Here is a 15871-nt window from a genome sequence, read left to right on the forward strand (position 1 = left end):
GACTAATTTAATTTAAATTAAAGGTCACATACTGCCAGGAGCAGCAAGAATGTGCAGCCTATATTTTCACTCACTGTTCACCTTAATGCCAACTATTCAGGGAAGACTTTATGTAAAAAGTCCTCTGCTCAAAAGAAAAGTATGGATGTAATACATTTTAAATTATATACATATCTTAATAACATCACTAAAGAAATTGGGCAATTTAACCAATGTGTGGGGAGAGCAGATACTTTTTATTTTTATACTCTGTGGGATTGTTGAGGCAAGTGTAAATTCAAGCAAAATAAGCCACGTTAAAAGAAGCACTGAAATATAAATCAAGTTATGTCACCTCACTGGTGCTTGCAGGGAAAAGGACAAGACTGTGAAAGCAATAGGCATAGTTGGAAAATTAAAAGTCGTTTTGCATGCAGGCTTCCTTGTGTATATAGCAAGATTTTTCAGTCATACTTATAAAATAGATAATGATGATTGTGTTGATCCTGTAATATAAACAAATATAAAATATTTTATCCTATGCTTTTACCCACTCCACTTCTTTATCAAACTACCTAAACTACAATACCATAGAAGCAAAACCTGAAAACACATTTAAATGGTCTTTAAGATGAGAAATAAAGAAAACACTTGAATTTTATTTCACGTTCAAAGAAAATTTAAAATAACATTCAAGTAGGAGGATATTAACTTAGATTTGTTCAAGAATAAAGTGATGTAACAATCTTATTGGTCTAATTATCAGGGATAACATTTTGTATAAACTAAATCATATTAGGTAGCAATTTAAAAACAAAGAAGACAAGCTGCCAGAAGTGAAACTGACAGGGAAGAAGAAACTGGAAAAAGAATGACTAATTATAAAATATTATAGGACTATTCAATAAGTCAAATTAGCCTTACACATTTAGATAGGTCCTAAAGAAATACACACACACACACACACACACACACATGCACAGAGTGCCCTTTTTAAAGTACATATGGCCAGAGGTCAGAGATTATATATTTGTGTGTTCTCTCTCTTCTTTAGTGAGATAAACTACTATCAACATCAGAGTACAGTTGACCCTTGAACAACACGGGTTTGAACTGTGTGCGTCCACTTTTATGCAGATTTTTTCAATAAATACTACAGGACTACACCTGGCACAGTTGGTTGAATCCGAAGATGTAGAACCTCGGATACAGAGGGCCGACTATGGGACTTGAGCATTCCCGCATTTTGGTATTCACAGACAGTCCTTGGACCAATGCCCTATGGATACAAAGGGATGAGGGATACCTGTTTAAGAAATCGCCTTAAGGGAATAGGGGCAGGAACAAGAGCTTGGTTAATCTAGGGAGAGAGGAGTGACTTCACACAGAAGAGTCATGGATAAGCAGGAGTCGAGAGAAAATATTCTAGGTCTTTATGGTGGTGGACATTGGAACCAGTCTTTACATAGTTCTTTAGGTTCTGCTTGAATCCTATAGGAGCTTGTCATGTCATTCAAAGAGCCAATGCCAATAAAAGGGCCTACATAATCCAGCCTACTGTTTTCTGATCGAAAATCCTACAACTACTTCCTGTTGCTCACACTACTTCACTCACATCAGTCTCCTTGCTTTTCCTAAACCATGTCAGACATAATCCCACCTCTAGACCTTTACAGTTGCTGTTCCTTCTGTCTGGAACACTCATTCACTAATAACCTCAACCCTCTCTTCTCATCTCCTTCAAATGTCACCTTCTTGTGTTCTTCATTGACTGCTCTATTTTAATTACAATCCTCCTTTACTCTAAGAATAACTATAAAATTTCCTTCTTTTATTTTTCTTCTGTAGCACTACCACAACTTAATGTATTAAATATTTCATTTATTAATACTCATTGCCCATCAAAAGGTAAGCTCCATGAGAATTTTTTTTAACTGCTTATACCCCAGTACCTAACACTGTGCTTGGCACATGGTAGATGTGCAATACATATATATTTTTTTCATTTCATTTAGTATTTTATTTTTTTATTTTATTTTTTTTATTTTAACATCTTTATTGGGGTATAATTGCTTTACAGTGGTGTGTTAGTTACTGCTTTATAACAAAGTGAATCAGTTATACATATACATATGTTCCCATATCTCTTCCCTCTTCGTCTCCCTCCCTCCCACCCTCCCTATCCCACTCCTCAGGCGGTCACAAAGCACGGAGCCAATATACCTGTGCCATGCGGCTACTTCCCACTGGCTATCTACCTTATGTTTGTTAGTATATATATGTCCATGTCTCTCTCTCGCCCTATCACAGCTCACCCTTCCCCCTCCCCATATCCTCAAGTCTGTTCTCCAGTAGGTATGTGTCTTTATTCCTGTTTTACCCCTAGGTTCTTCATAACATTTTTTTTCTTAAATTCCATATATAAGTGTTAGCATATGGTATTTGTCTTTCTCTTTCTGACTTACTTCACTCTGTATGACAGACTCTAGGTCTATCCACCTCAGAACAAAGAGCTCAATTTTGTTTCTTTTTATGGCTGAGTAATATTCCATTGTACATATGTGCCACATCTTCTTTATCCATTCATCCGACGACGGGCACTTAGGTTGTTTCCATCTCCGGGCTATTGTAAATAGAGCTGCAATGAACATTTTGGTACATGACTCTTTTTGAATTTTGGTTTTCTCAGGGTATATGCCCAGTAGTGGGATTGCTGGGTCATGTGGTAGTTCTATTTGTAGTTTCTTAAGGAACCTCCATACTGTTCTCCATAGTGGCTGAACCAATTCACATTCCCACCAGCAGTACAAGAGTGTTCCCTTTTCTCCACACCCTCTCCAGCATTTATTGTTTCTAGATTTTTTGATGATGGCCATTCTGACTGGTGTGAGATGATATCTCATTGTAGATTCGATTTGCATTTCTCTAATGATTAATGATGCTCAGCATTCTTTCATGTGTTTATTGGCAGTCTGTATATCTTCTTTGGAGAAATGTCTATTTAGGTCTTCTGCCCATTTTTGATTGGGTTGTTTATTTTTTTGTTATTCAGCTGCATGAGCTGCCTGTAAATTTTGGAGGTTAGTCCTTTGTCAGTTGATTCATTTGCAAATATTTTCTCCCATTCTGAGGGTTGTCTTTTCAACGTGTTTATGGTTTCCTTTGCTGTGCAAAAGCTTTAAAGTTTCATGAGGTCCCATTTGTTCATTTTTGTTTTTATTTCCATTTCTCTAGGAGATGGGTCAAAAAGGATCTTGCTGTGATTTATGTCATAGAGTGTTCTGCCTAAGTTTTCCTCTAAGAGTTTGATAGTTTCTGGCCTTACATTTAGGTCTTTAATCCATTTTGAGCTTATTTTTGTGTATGGTGTTAGGGAGTGATCTAATCTCATACTCTTACATGTACCTGTCCAGTTTTCCCAGCACCACTTATTGAAGAGACTGTCCTTTCTCCACTGTATATTCCTGCCACCTTTATCAAAGATAAGGTGTCCATATGTGCATGGGTTTACCTCTGTGTTTTCTATCCTGTTTCATTGATATCTCTTTCTGTTTTTGTGCCGGTACCATACTCTCTGCATTACTGTAGCTTTGTAGTATTGTCTGAAGTCAGGGAGCCTGATTCCTCCAGCTCCGTTTTTCGTTCTCAAGATTTTTTGGCTATTCGGGTCTTTTGTGTTTCAATACAAATTGTGAAATTATTTGTTCTTGTTCTGTGAAAAATGCCAGTGGTAGTTTGATAGGGATTGCATTGAATCTATAGATTGCTTTGGGGAGTAGAGTCATTTTCACAATGTTGATTCTTCCAATCCAAGAACATGGTATATCTCTCCATCTGTTTGTATCATCTTTAATTTCTTTCATCAGTGTCTTATAATTTTCTGCATACAGGTCTTTTGTCTCCTTAGGTAGGTTTATTCCTAGATATTTTATTCTTTTTGTTGCAGTGGTAAATGGGAGTGTTTTCTTGATTTCACTTTCAGATTTTTCATCGTTAGTATATAGGAATGCCAGAGATTTCTGTGCATTAATTTTGTATCCTGCTACTTTACCAAATTCATTGATTAGCTCTAGTAGTTTTCTGGTAGCATCTTTAGGATTCTCTATGTATAGTATCATGTCATCTGCAAACAGTGACAGCTTTACTTCTTCTTTTCCGATTTGGATTCCTTTTATTTCCTTTTCTTCTCTGATTGCTGTGGCTAAAACTTCCAAAACTATGTTGAATAAGAGTGGTGAGAGTGGGCAACCTTGTCTTGTTCCTGACCTTAGTGGAAATGCTTTCAGTTTTTCGCCATTGAGGATGATGTTGGCTGTGGGCTTGTCATATACGGCCTTTATTATATTGAGGAAAGTTCCCTCTACACCTACTTTCTGCAGGGTTTTTATCATAAATGGGTGTTGAATTTTGTCAAAAGCTTTCTCTGCATCTATTGAGATGATCATATGGTTTTTCTCCTTCAATTTGTTAATATGGTTAATCACATTGATAGATTTGCGTATATTGAAGAATCCTTGCATTCCTGGAATAAACCCCACTTGATCATGGTGTATGATCCTTTTAATGTGCTGTTGGATTCTGTTTGCTAGTATTTTGTTGAGGAGTTTTGCATCTATGTTCATCAGTGATATTGACCTGTAGTTTTCTTTCTTTGTGACATCCTTGTCTGGTTTTGGTATCAAGGTGATGTTGGCCTTGTAGAAGGAATTTGGGAATGTTCCTCCCTCTGCTATATTTTGGAAGAGTTTGAGAAGGATAGGTGTTAGCTCTTCTCTAAATGTTTGATAGAATTCACCTGTGAAGCCATGTGGTCCTGGGCTTTTGTTTGTTGGAAGATTTTTAATCACAGTTTCAATTTCAGTGCTTGTGATTGGTCTGTTCATATCTTCTATTTCTTCCTGATTCAGTCTTGGTAGTTTGTGCATTTCTAAGAATTTGTCCATTTCTTCCAGATTGCCCATTTTTTTGGCATAGAGTTGCTTATAGTAATCTCTCATGATCTTTTATATTTCTGCAGTGTCAGTTGTTACTTCGCCTTTTTCATTTCTAATTCTATTGATTTGAGTCTTCTCCCTTTTTTTCCTGATATGTCTGGCTATTGGTTCATCTATTTTGCTTATCTTCTCAAAGAGCCAGCTTTTAATTTTATTAATCTTTGCTTTTGTTTCCTTCATTTCTTTTTCATTTATTTCTGATCTGATTTTTATGATTTCTTTCCTTCTGCTAACTTGTTTTTGTTGTTGTTTTGTTTTTCTTTCTCTTACTGCTTTAGGTGCAAGGTTAGGTTGTTTATTCGAGATGCTTCCTGCTTCTTAAGGTGGGCTTGCATTGCTATAAACTTCCCTCTTAGAACTGCTTTTGCTGCATCCCATAGATTTTGGGTCGTTGTGTCTCCATTGTCATTTGTTTCTAGGTATTGTTTTATTTCCTCTTTGATTTCTTCACTGATCACTTCGTTATTAAGTAGTGTATTGTTTAGCCTCCATGTGTTTGTATTTTTTATAGATTTTTTCCTGTTTTTCATATCTAATCTCATGGCGTTGTTGTTGGAAAAGATACTTGATACAATTTCAATTTTCTTAAATTTACCAAGGTTTGATTTGTGACCCAAGGTATGATCTATCCTGGAGAATGTTCCATGAGCACTTGAGGAAAATGTGTATTCTGTTGTTTTTGGATGGAGTGTTGTATAAATATCAATTAATTCCATCTTGTTTAATGTATCATTTAAAGCTTGTGTTTCCTTATTTATTTTCATTTTGGATGATCTGTCCATTGGTGAAAGTGGGTTGTTAAAGTCCCCTACTCTGAATGTGTTACTATCGATTTCCCCTTTAATGGCTGTTAGTTTTTACCTTATGTATTTAGGTGCTCCTATGCTGGGTGCATAAATATTTACAATTGTCATATCTTCTTCTTGGATGGATCCCTTGATCATTATGTAGTGTGCTTCTTTGACTCTTCTGATAGTGTTAATTTTAAAGTCTATTTTGTCTGATATGAGAATTGTTACTCCAGCTTTCTTTTGGGTTCCATTTGCATGGAATATCTTTTTCCATCCCTAACTTTCAGTCTGTATGTGTGTCTAGGTCTGAAGTGGGTCTCCTGTAGAGAGCATATATATGGGTCTTGTATTTGTGTCCATTCAGCCAATCTGTGTCTTTTGGTGGGAGCATTTAGCCCATTTACATTTAAGGTAATTATCGATATGTATGTTCCTATTCCCATTTTCAAAATTGTTTTGGGTTCGTTATTATAAGTCTTTTCCTTCTCTTGTGTTTTTGTCTAGAGAAGTTCCTTTAGCATTTGTTGTAAAGCTGGCTTGGTGGTGCTGAACTCTCTCAGCTTTTGCTTGTCTGTAAAGGTTTTAATTTCTCCATCAAATCTGAATGAGATCCTTGCTGGGTAGAGTAATCTTGGTTGCAGGTTTTTCTCCTTCATCACTTTCAGTATGTCCTGCCACTCCCTTCTGGCTTGTAGAGTTTCTGCTGAGAGATCAGCTGTTAACCTTATGGGGATTCCCTTGTGTGTTATTTGTTGTTTTTCCCTTGCTGCTTTTAATATGCTTTCTTTGTATTTAATTTTTGACAGTTTGATTAATATGTGTCTTGGCATATTTCTCCTTGAATTTATCCTGTATGGGACTCTCTGTGCTTCCTGGACTTGATTAACGATTTCCTTTCCCATATTAGGGAAGTTTTCAACTATAATCTCTTCAAATATTTTCTCAGTCCCTTTCTTTTTCTCTTCTTCTTCTGGAACCCCTATAATTCAAATGTTGGTGTGTTTAATGTTGTCCCAGAGGTCTCTGAGAGTGCCCTCAGTTCTTTTCATTCTTTTTACTTTTTTCTGCTCTGCAGTAGTTATTTCCACTCTTTTATCTTCCAGATCACTTATCCGTTCTTCTGCCTCAGTTATTCTCAGTTATTTTTGATCCCATCTAGAGTTCTTTTAATTTAATTTATTTTGTTATTCATCGTTGCTTGTTTCATCTTTATTTTTTCTAGGTCCTTTTTAACTGTTTCTTGCATTTTGTCCATTCTTTTTTCAATATTTTGGATCATGTTTACTATCATTATTCTGAATTCTTTTTCTGGTAGACTGCCTATTTCCTCTTCATTTGTTAGGTCAGGTTCATTTTTATCTTGCTCCTTCGTCTGCTGGGTGTTTTTCTGTCTTCTCATTTTGCTTATCTTACTGTGTTTGAGGTCTCCTTTTTGCAGGCTGTAGGTTCGTTGTTCCCGTTGTTTTTGATGTCTGTCCCCAGTGCCTAAGGTTGATTCAGTGGGTTGTGTAGGCTTCCTGGTGGAGGGGACTATGTCCTGTGTTCTGGTTGATGAGCCTAGATCTTGTCTCTCTAGTATGCAGGTCCACATCTGGTGGTGTTTTTTGGGGTGTCTGTGGACTTATTATGATTTTAGGCAGCCTCTCTGCTAGTGGGTGGGTTTGTGTTCCTGTTTTGCTAGTTGTTTGGCATAGGTTGTCCCGCACTGTATCTTGCTGGTCGTTGAGTGAAGCTGGGTGCTGGTTTTAAGATGGAGGTCTCTGGGAGATTTTCGCCATTTGATATTATGTGGAGCTGGGAGGTCTCTTGTTGACCAGTGTCCTGAAGTTGGCTCTCCCACCTCCGAGGCAGAGTCCTGACTACTGGCTGGAGCATCAAGAGTCTTTCATCCACACGACTCAGAATAAAAGGAGAGAAAGTAGAAATAATTAGTAGAAGTAGGAAAGAAGGAAGGAAGGAAGGAAGAAAGAAAGAAAGAAAGAAAGAAAGGAAAAAAGAAAGAAAGAAAGAGAGAAAGAAAGAAAGAAGAAAAGAAGGAAAGAAGGCCAGAAGGAAAGAAAGGAGGGAGGGAGGAAGGAAGGAAGAAAGGAGGGAAGGAAGGAAAAAAGACAGAAAGAAAGAAGATACAATAAAATAAAATAAAGTATAATAAAGTTATTGAATTAAAAAATAATTATTTAGACAAAAAAAAAAAAGGACGGAGAGAACCTTAGGACAAATGGTGGAAGCAAAGCTATACAGACAAAATCTTACACATAAGTATACACATACACCCTCACAAAAAGAGGTAAAGGGGAAAAAAATCATAAAACTTGCTCTCAAAGTCCACTTCTCAATTTGGGATGATTTGTTGTCTAAAGGAGGAAGGAAGGAAAGAAAGAAAGAAAGAAGGTAAAGTATAATAGAGTTATTTAAATTAAAATTAATTATTAAGAAAAAAATTTAAAAAAAAAACAATGGACAGATAGAACGCTACGACAAATGGTGGAAGCAAAGCTATACAGACAAGATCTCACACAGAAGCATACACATACACATACACATTCACAAAAAGAGGAAAAGGAAAAAAAATCATAGATCTTGCTCTCGAAGTCCACCTCCTCAATTTGGGATGATTCGCTGTCTATTCATGTATTCCACAGATGCAGGGCACATCAAGTTGATTGTGGAGCTTTAATCCGCTGTTTCTCAGGCTGCTGGGAGAGATTTCCCTTTCTCTCTTTGTTCTCACAGCTCCCAGGGGCTCAGCTTTGGATTTGGCCCTGCCTCTGCTTGTAGGTCGCTGGAGGGCGTCTGTTTTTTTGCTTATATAGGACGGGGTTAAAGGAGCCGCTGACTCAGGGGCTCTGGCTCACTCAGGCCAGGGTGAGGGAGCGGCACGGAGTGTGGGTTGGGCCTGCGGCGGCAGAGGCCAGCGTGACGTTGCAGCAGCCTGTGGCCCGCCATGTGTTCTCCCTGGGCAGTTGTCCCTGGATCCCGGAAACCTGGCAGTGGCGGGCTGCACAGGCTCCCCGGAAGAGGGTTGTGGATAGTGACCTGTGCTTGCACACAGGCTCCTTGTTGGCGTCAGCAGTAGCCTTAGCGTCTCCCGCCCGTCTCTGAGTTTCGTGCCCTTAGCCGCCGCTTGGGCCAGTCTCTGAGGTTCATGCCTTTAGCCGCAGCTCGTGCCCGTCTCTGGAGTTCCTTTAAGCAGCGCTCTTAAACCCCTCTCCTCGCGCACCAGGAAACAAAGACGGAAGAAAAAGTCTCTTGCCTCTTCCGCAGGTGCAGACTTTTCCCCGGACTCCTTCCCGGCTAGCCATGGTGCACTAACCCCTTCAGGCTGTGTTCAAGTTGCCAACCCCAGTCCTCTCCCTGCGCTCTGACCGAAACCCGAGCCTCAGCTCGCAGTCCTGCCTGCCCCAGCGGGTGAGCACACAAGCTTCTCAGGCTTGTGAGTGCTGGTCGGCACCTACCCTCTATGCGGGAATCTCTCCACTTTGCCCTCCACACCCCTGTTGCTGTGCTCTCCTCCGTGGCTCCGAAGCTCCCCCCACTGTCTCCCGCAGTCTCTGACCATGAAGGGGCTTCCTAGTGTGTGGAGACCTTTCCTCCTTCACAGCTCCCTCCCACTGGTGCAGGTGCCGTCCCTATTCTTTCGTCTCTGTTTTTAATTTTTTTTTCTTTTGCCCTACCCAGGTACGTGGGGAGTTTCTTGCCTTTTGAGAGGTCTGAGGTCTTCTGCCAGCGTTCAGTAGGTGTTCTGTAGGAGTTGTTCCACATGTAGATGTATTTCTGGTGTATCTGTGGGGAGGAAGGTGATCTCCATGTCTTACTCCTCTGCCATCTTCCCAGCACCCCCCTCAATACATATTTTTAATTGATAGCCACCATAAGGAGAACTTTCTTTAATTCCCAAATAATTAAAATAGTGCTGTATAGATGGAGGAAATATATCAATGTAAAAACAGTAGAGGGCTTCCCTGGTGGCGCAGTGGTTGAGAGTCCACCTGCCGATGCAGTGGACAGGGGTTCATGTCCCGGTCTGGGAAGATTCCACATGCCATGGAGCGGCTGAACCCGTGAGCCATGGCCTCTGAGCCTGCATGTCCGGAGCCTATGCTCCGCAACGGGAGAGGCCACAAAAGTGAGAGGCCGGCGTACCGCAAAAAAAAACCCCAAAAACAGTAGAATCCAGAAATGTAGTCAAATATAAATACGTGTTTAGTATATGGTAAAGATGGTAAATAAAGTCAGTGAGAAAAGTTTGAATTAGTCAATCAGTGGTCTTGGGATGATAGTCTAGCCTGGGGGTTCCCAATATTTTTCAAGTAATGACATACATTAAATTATATTTATTTGCCACATTAAATTATATTTAGTTGAATGTATAGAGGAGTCTGATCATGGTTGAAGGCAAGTGATCCAGGAGTTCTGACAGACTATAACCCTTCCTAGCCACCCCCAAGGCTGATGAGATCATGTCTGTGACCACCTGAAGGATTATCAGTTGGGAATTTCTGAATTGATCATTTCTATGGAAAACAATCTGAACCCCTATTTTTCTAATTAACCGAAGAAATAATACTGCTGGATTCAAGCTATAAATGTAAAGTTTAAAGCCCATAAAATTATAAGAAAACAAGAAGATTTTTCTAAGCATTATGATATATACAGAAGCTGAAGAAACTAAATTGATTAATTAGACAATATAAAAATGTAAAAACTTAATGGAAAAAAATTCCAACATAAACAAAATTAAAAAACAAACAAACTGGGGGAAATATTGCTATTATACTAATTTTCAAAGAGCTAATTTAAATAAATAAGAAATGTAAAAAAAAACCTATTAGAAAAATTGGTAAACCAATGGAGAGGAAATCCACAGAATAAAAGACCAAGATGGCTAATAAACTTGTTAAAAAATGCTGTTTCACTTATAAATAAAAAAAAATTTAAAACAGTTAAGAACTGACAATACCCAATATATGTGAGTTGTGAGAAAATGAGCTTTCTAAGTCACCCAAGTTATGTGTCATATGCCCTTTATCCATTTTGTCCCCACTGTGTTTGCTTTATTTCTGTTCTTTCAAAGTTATCTTTGTTTAATATGACATAACTGAAGAAATGAAGATGGTAAACATCCAAATATGTCATTTCCAGCAAATTTTCTTATGCTCCCTGAAAATTAGTTGCTGAAAACTTACAACTAATAATGTATCTTTGGTTCTAGTCAAGTTTGTTCTCTCCATGAGCAGAGTATTACTGTGATCCCTGGATTGGAATTCCTTAAATCATACTTACAGTAGCACAATTTTGATACTTTATAGATAGCCACAAGTTAGGATACATCAAAGTGGAAAGTGGGCCTAATTTTTTTTATCTTATTACTTTTGACCCTGTGACTAATATTTTCTTAAAATAGAGAATGTGAAACAAAGAGATAGAGAAAGAAATCTGGAAACTTCTGTTTACCTGCTTTCTTTTCCCTTTTTCTTCCATTCATACTTTCTTCCAAAAGCCACACTCTGGTACAATTTACTTCAATTACTCCAGATCTTTTAGATTTTAAATGTTTGCAACATTTTAAAAACTACATTGTATAGACCAACATATTGTTGACAACTTTTTATTTTGTTAAGGAAATAGAATTTTAAAACACCAACGACAAAATACTATTCCCATGATTTCATAAAGGAAAGGCAATTTTTGTTGTGGGCACTAACTTTAAAATATCTTTTTATTTAAAAATCATTATAGATTAATAGAAAGTATCCCCAAAATTACAGAAAGATGCTGTATACCCTTTAACCAATCCCCCCAGTCATAAAATCTTGCAAAACTATAATGCAATAGCAAAATGAGGAAACCAATATTGTTACAATCCACTGACTTTATTTAGAGCTCATCAGTTTTATGTGCTCTCATTTCTGTTTGTATAATTCTATGGAATTTTATCACAAGTGTAACTTTGTGTAACTACCACCATATTAACAGTATTAACAGTACTATCACTTTAAGGATATTTTGTACTGTTGTCCTTTAATAAATGCAGCCACCCCTCCTCCCCATCTCTAACAACAGGAAATCTGTTCTCAAAGTCTACACTTTTGCACGTTGAAAATGTTATATAAATTGAATGATACAGTATGTAATCTATTGGCACTGGGATATTTCATACAGCATAATGTCTTTAAGATCCAGTAAAGTTCACGTATGTATCAATAGCTTGTCCCCATCTATTGTTTTTGTTCTGTTTTGCCAATTTTAAATACAGTTTTATTTAAGACATTGCATTTTCCACTTACAATACAGTGCTTGTAAAGTGCAATGTTATTTCCTTTCCCTGTGCACACATTCCATGTTCAAGTATCAAGAATGCCCAGTTTACTACAGCAGCTCAACTTTAAAACTGCCATGAATTTGCTACAAATCTGGGTCCTTCAATGTTGTGGTGAACAATGCTAAACCTATACTAGGCTGGCTTAATCAACCTCTTCAATTGTGGGCCCAGAGGAGGCACCACCAGACGGAGGAGCTTCACCACCAGGGAAGCCCCTGGGCATTCCTCCTGGCATTCCTCCTGGCATGCCTCCTGCACTCTGGTACAGCTTGGTAATGTTGGGGTTGCAGACTTTTTCCAGCTCCTTCTGCTGATGTTCAAATTCTTCCTTCTCTGTAGTCTGGTTCTTGTCAAGCCAGTTGATTATTTAATTACACTTATCAAGAATCTTCTGTTTGTCCTCATCATTAATATTACCTTGAAGTTTCTCATCCTCAACAGTAGCTTTCATGCTGAAAGCATAGGATTCAAGAGAATTCTTTGAAGACACCTTATTCCACTGCTTCTCATCTTCAGTTTTATACTTCTCTGCTTCCTGAACCATGCGTTCAATGTCTTCCTTGCTCAAACGGCCCTTGTCATTAGTGATGGTAATCTTGTTCTCTTTTCCTGTGCTCTTATCCATAGCAGAGACATTGAGGATGCCATTGGCATCAATATCAAAAGTGACTTCAATCTGAGGAACACCATATAGGGCAGGAGGTACACCTGTGAGTTCAAAATTGCCAAGCAGTTTGTTATTCTTTGTCATGACACGCTCACCTTCATAAACCTGAATGAGTACACCGGGCTGGTTGCCAATCGTTCGGTATCCGTAAAGGTGACATAGCTTGGTGTAGTTCGGTTCCCCTGATCATTGGCAATTATTTACACCTTTCTGTGCTGGAAGACACCCACAAAAGAATGGGTGGTGTCAAGATAAATGCCAACTGCAGGTCCCTTAGACATGGTTGCTGGAGCACAGGCCTGGGTCCACTGAAGGAGAAAACAGCAACCTATAGAGCTGCCGCTGCATTCAACGAGACCCCCATCCACTGTTGATATGGATGTACCATGTACCACAGTTTCTTTAACTACTCACCTATTAAAATATATTTTGGTAGTTTTCAGTTTGGAGCTACTACAGATGAAGCTACTATAAAAATTTGTGTAATGCTTTATTTATCTGAGATAAACACCGAAGAATGCATTTGCTGCATCATAAGGTAGTTGTAGGTTTAGTTTTTTTTTTTTTTTTGTTTCTTTCTTTGTTTGATTTTGTTTTTGTTTTTAAATTCCCTTCCATTCCTGAAGGATATTTTGCTAGATATAAAATTTAGAGTTGACAGTTCTTTTATTTCAGTACTTGAGAAGCATTGTGCCACTTCTTTCTGGCCTTCATGACTTTACATGAGTAATCTTTTGTCAATAGAATTTGTGTTTCCATATAGGTAATGTATTATTTTTCTTAGGTTGATTTCAAGATATATATATATTTATCTTTGGCTTTCAGAATTTAATTCTGATGTGTCTTAGCATATATTTATTTGAGTTTATCCTATTTAAGGTTTTCTAAGCTTCTTGGGTCTCTATGTTTATGATTTTTGATAAATTAAAGAAGTTTTCAGCCATTTGTTCTTTGAATATTTTTATTCCATTCTCTGATGCTGACGATATTACTGTTACCTCTTTCACTGTATTCCCATAGGTCCTCTAGACTGTTTTTATTCTCACTTTGTTTTTTCTCTGTTATTAATGTTGGGTAAATTCTATTGATCTGTCCTTAAATTCACTGATTTTATGCTCTGTCATTTCCAATCTACCATTAATCCCATCTGTTGATTTTTTCAAATTCAGTTACCCTATATTCTATTTTTATAATTTACCTTTGGTATTTTTACATCTTCTATTTATTTGCTGAAATTTCCTTTTTTTTTTTTTTCATTTTCAAATGTGTTCCTGATTGCTCACAGAAAACACTTTTTTGGAAAGATGAATTAAAATCCTTGTCAGACAATTCCAATATCTGTCATTTAAGTATTGACATTTCTTGCCTTTCTTTTCTTGTTCAAATTGTGATTGTCCTGGTTCTTAATAAAATGAATAATTTCTATTGTATCCTAGGCATTTTGGGTATTTTGTTTTGAGACTTAGGATTTTGTTTAATCTTTTTAGCAGGGAATCATCCTAATTAGGTGTAGCACACAGATCTGGGGAGGGGTTAGAAATTGTTACCTGCTGTGCCCCACTGTTACTATCCCATAAAAATATGTAGTGCTGACATACCATCTCATTGAAAACGTTGAGTTGTAAGCTCTGTCCCCCTGCCTAAACCAGAAATAATAGTAGTGGAAGAATTACATCACTTAGCCCACACCTCGCAGCCTGATCCACTTTGTTGATGCTGGATGGTAAGGAAGGTTCAGATCCCAACTGGGCTCTGCTGACAGAGTGGGGTGCATGGAGTGGAATGCCAACTAGTCCCTCTTAAAACCACTTTATTCACTTTCATTGTTGCTGAATGTAGGTGAAGACTCATCTCCCTTTGGTACCCTGCTGAAACAGGGTGGAGTGAGAAAGCAGAGTGCCAACTAGCCTGCCTCACCTCTGTAAGTCTTGTTGCTGCTGGCTGGTGTGGCATCCGAGCTCCCTGCTGGATTCCCTCGTGACTACCATGGTAAGGGAGTTGGAAACACTGCCTGCTGACACCACGTGGTGGATGGAAGATCAGCTTTCTGCTCAACCCTGCCAAAATTAATTTGGTGGGGGATTCTGAGAAAAGCCTGCTTCCACCAAGCTGGGGATGAAAATCAGATCCTTGCTTTGCCCACAACCAGTCAGGGGAAACAAAGCACCAGACCCTGTTCCTACAGGAAGGAGGAGGTGGGCAGATAAGGTGTCCATTCAGCCTGCCTTGATTTGAGGTGGGGGGTATAGAATGCTAGATTTTCCATCGGTATTTGGCAGGATTAGGTTGTGTACTATATATTTTTTTCTCTGTTCTCTCAGGCTATGCTTTTTCCAGTCTTTTGGATAAGGGGAACAGTTTTTTTCTTCAGCTGTGCTCATTGGTGACTTTGAATTGAGGGCCTCTCCACTCCCCCATTCAGGATATATGGGAGGCAAAAGGAAATCCACTACATCGTTACTAAAATTTCATGTCCCTAGCCAGTCCGCTCTCTCTTCTCATCATTCAGAGTCTGCTTATAACTTTTTTTCTGTTTTGTTACAACTAGGGAATTTATTTGCAAGAGTAAGCACTAGGGAGAAATAGGATTCCCATCTTGGCAGACCTGGAAGTTAGAAAGGCAATTTTAACACCAAAAGGAGTAGAAAGGACATAATCTCAGAATAAATCATAGTCCTTCAAAAGAAAGGAAGCTAGAAATCATACATTGAAATATAAAATTAATATGCCCCTCTTTTTTTCTCATTTCATTAAGGCCTACTAAAATCCTAGTTATTAACCAGCATGCAGACCTATGTTTGACAAGATGGGTTTAAGGTATAACACATGTGTTCATAAAACTTTGGCTTTTTAAGCTGTCCAAATAAGTTGGATGGTTTGAGGATCACAGATAAAAAGACTCTCTATATACAAATGTTTCCCCCACTGCCTTAAGAGTAAGAATCTAGATGACACATAGATAGATAGATAGATAGATAGATAGATAGATAGATAGATACTATTGAATTGTATAACTTTAATGCATCTCATATTGTATGATAGGAATACCCTATAAAATAGACATAGAAAGTGAAATTAAACTAGCTACACAAGAAGTTCTTTAAAATATATATATTTT

At 38.1% G+C, this 15871-nt stretch overlaps 1 pseudogene; it reads right to left on the reverse strand.

Annotated features, from left to right (window-relative positions):
• Positions 1-12228: 12228 nt before the first annotated feature.
• Positions 12229-15325, reverse strand: LOC103080235 (heat shock cognate 71 kDa protein pseudogene; annotated as a pseudogene).
• Between the last annotated feature and the right edge of the window lie 546 nt (positions 15326-15871).

Source organism: Lipotes vexillifer, unplaced genomic scaffold (assembly GCF_000442215.2).
Source record: "Lipotes vexillifer unplaced genomic scaffold, Lipotes_vexillifer_v1.1 scaffold878, whole genome shotgun sequence".
In the NCBI taxonomy this organism is placed as follows: domain Eukaryota; kingdom Metazoa; phylum Chordata; class Mammalia; order Artiodactyla; family Lipotidae; genus Lipotes; species Lipotes vexillifer.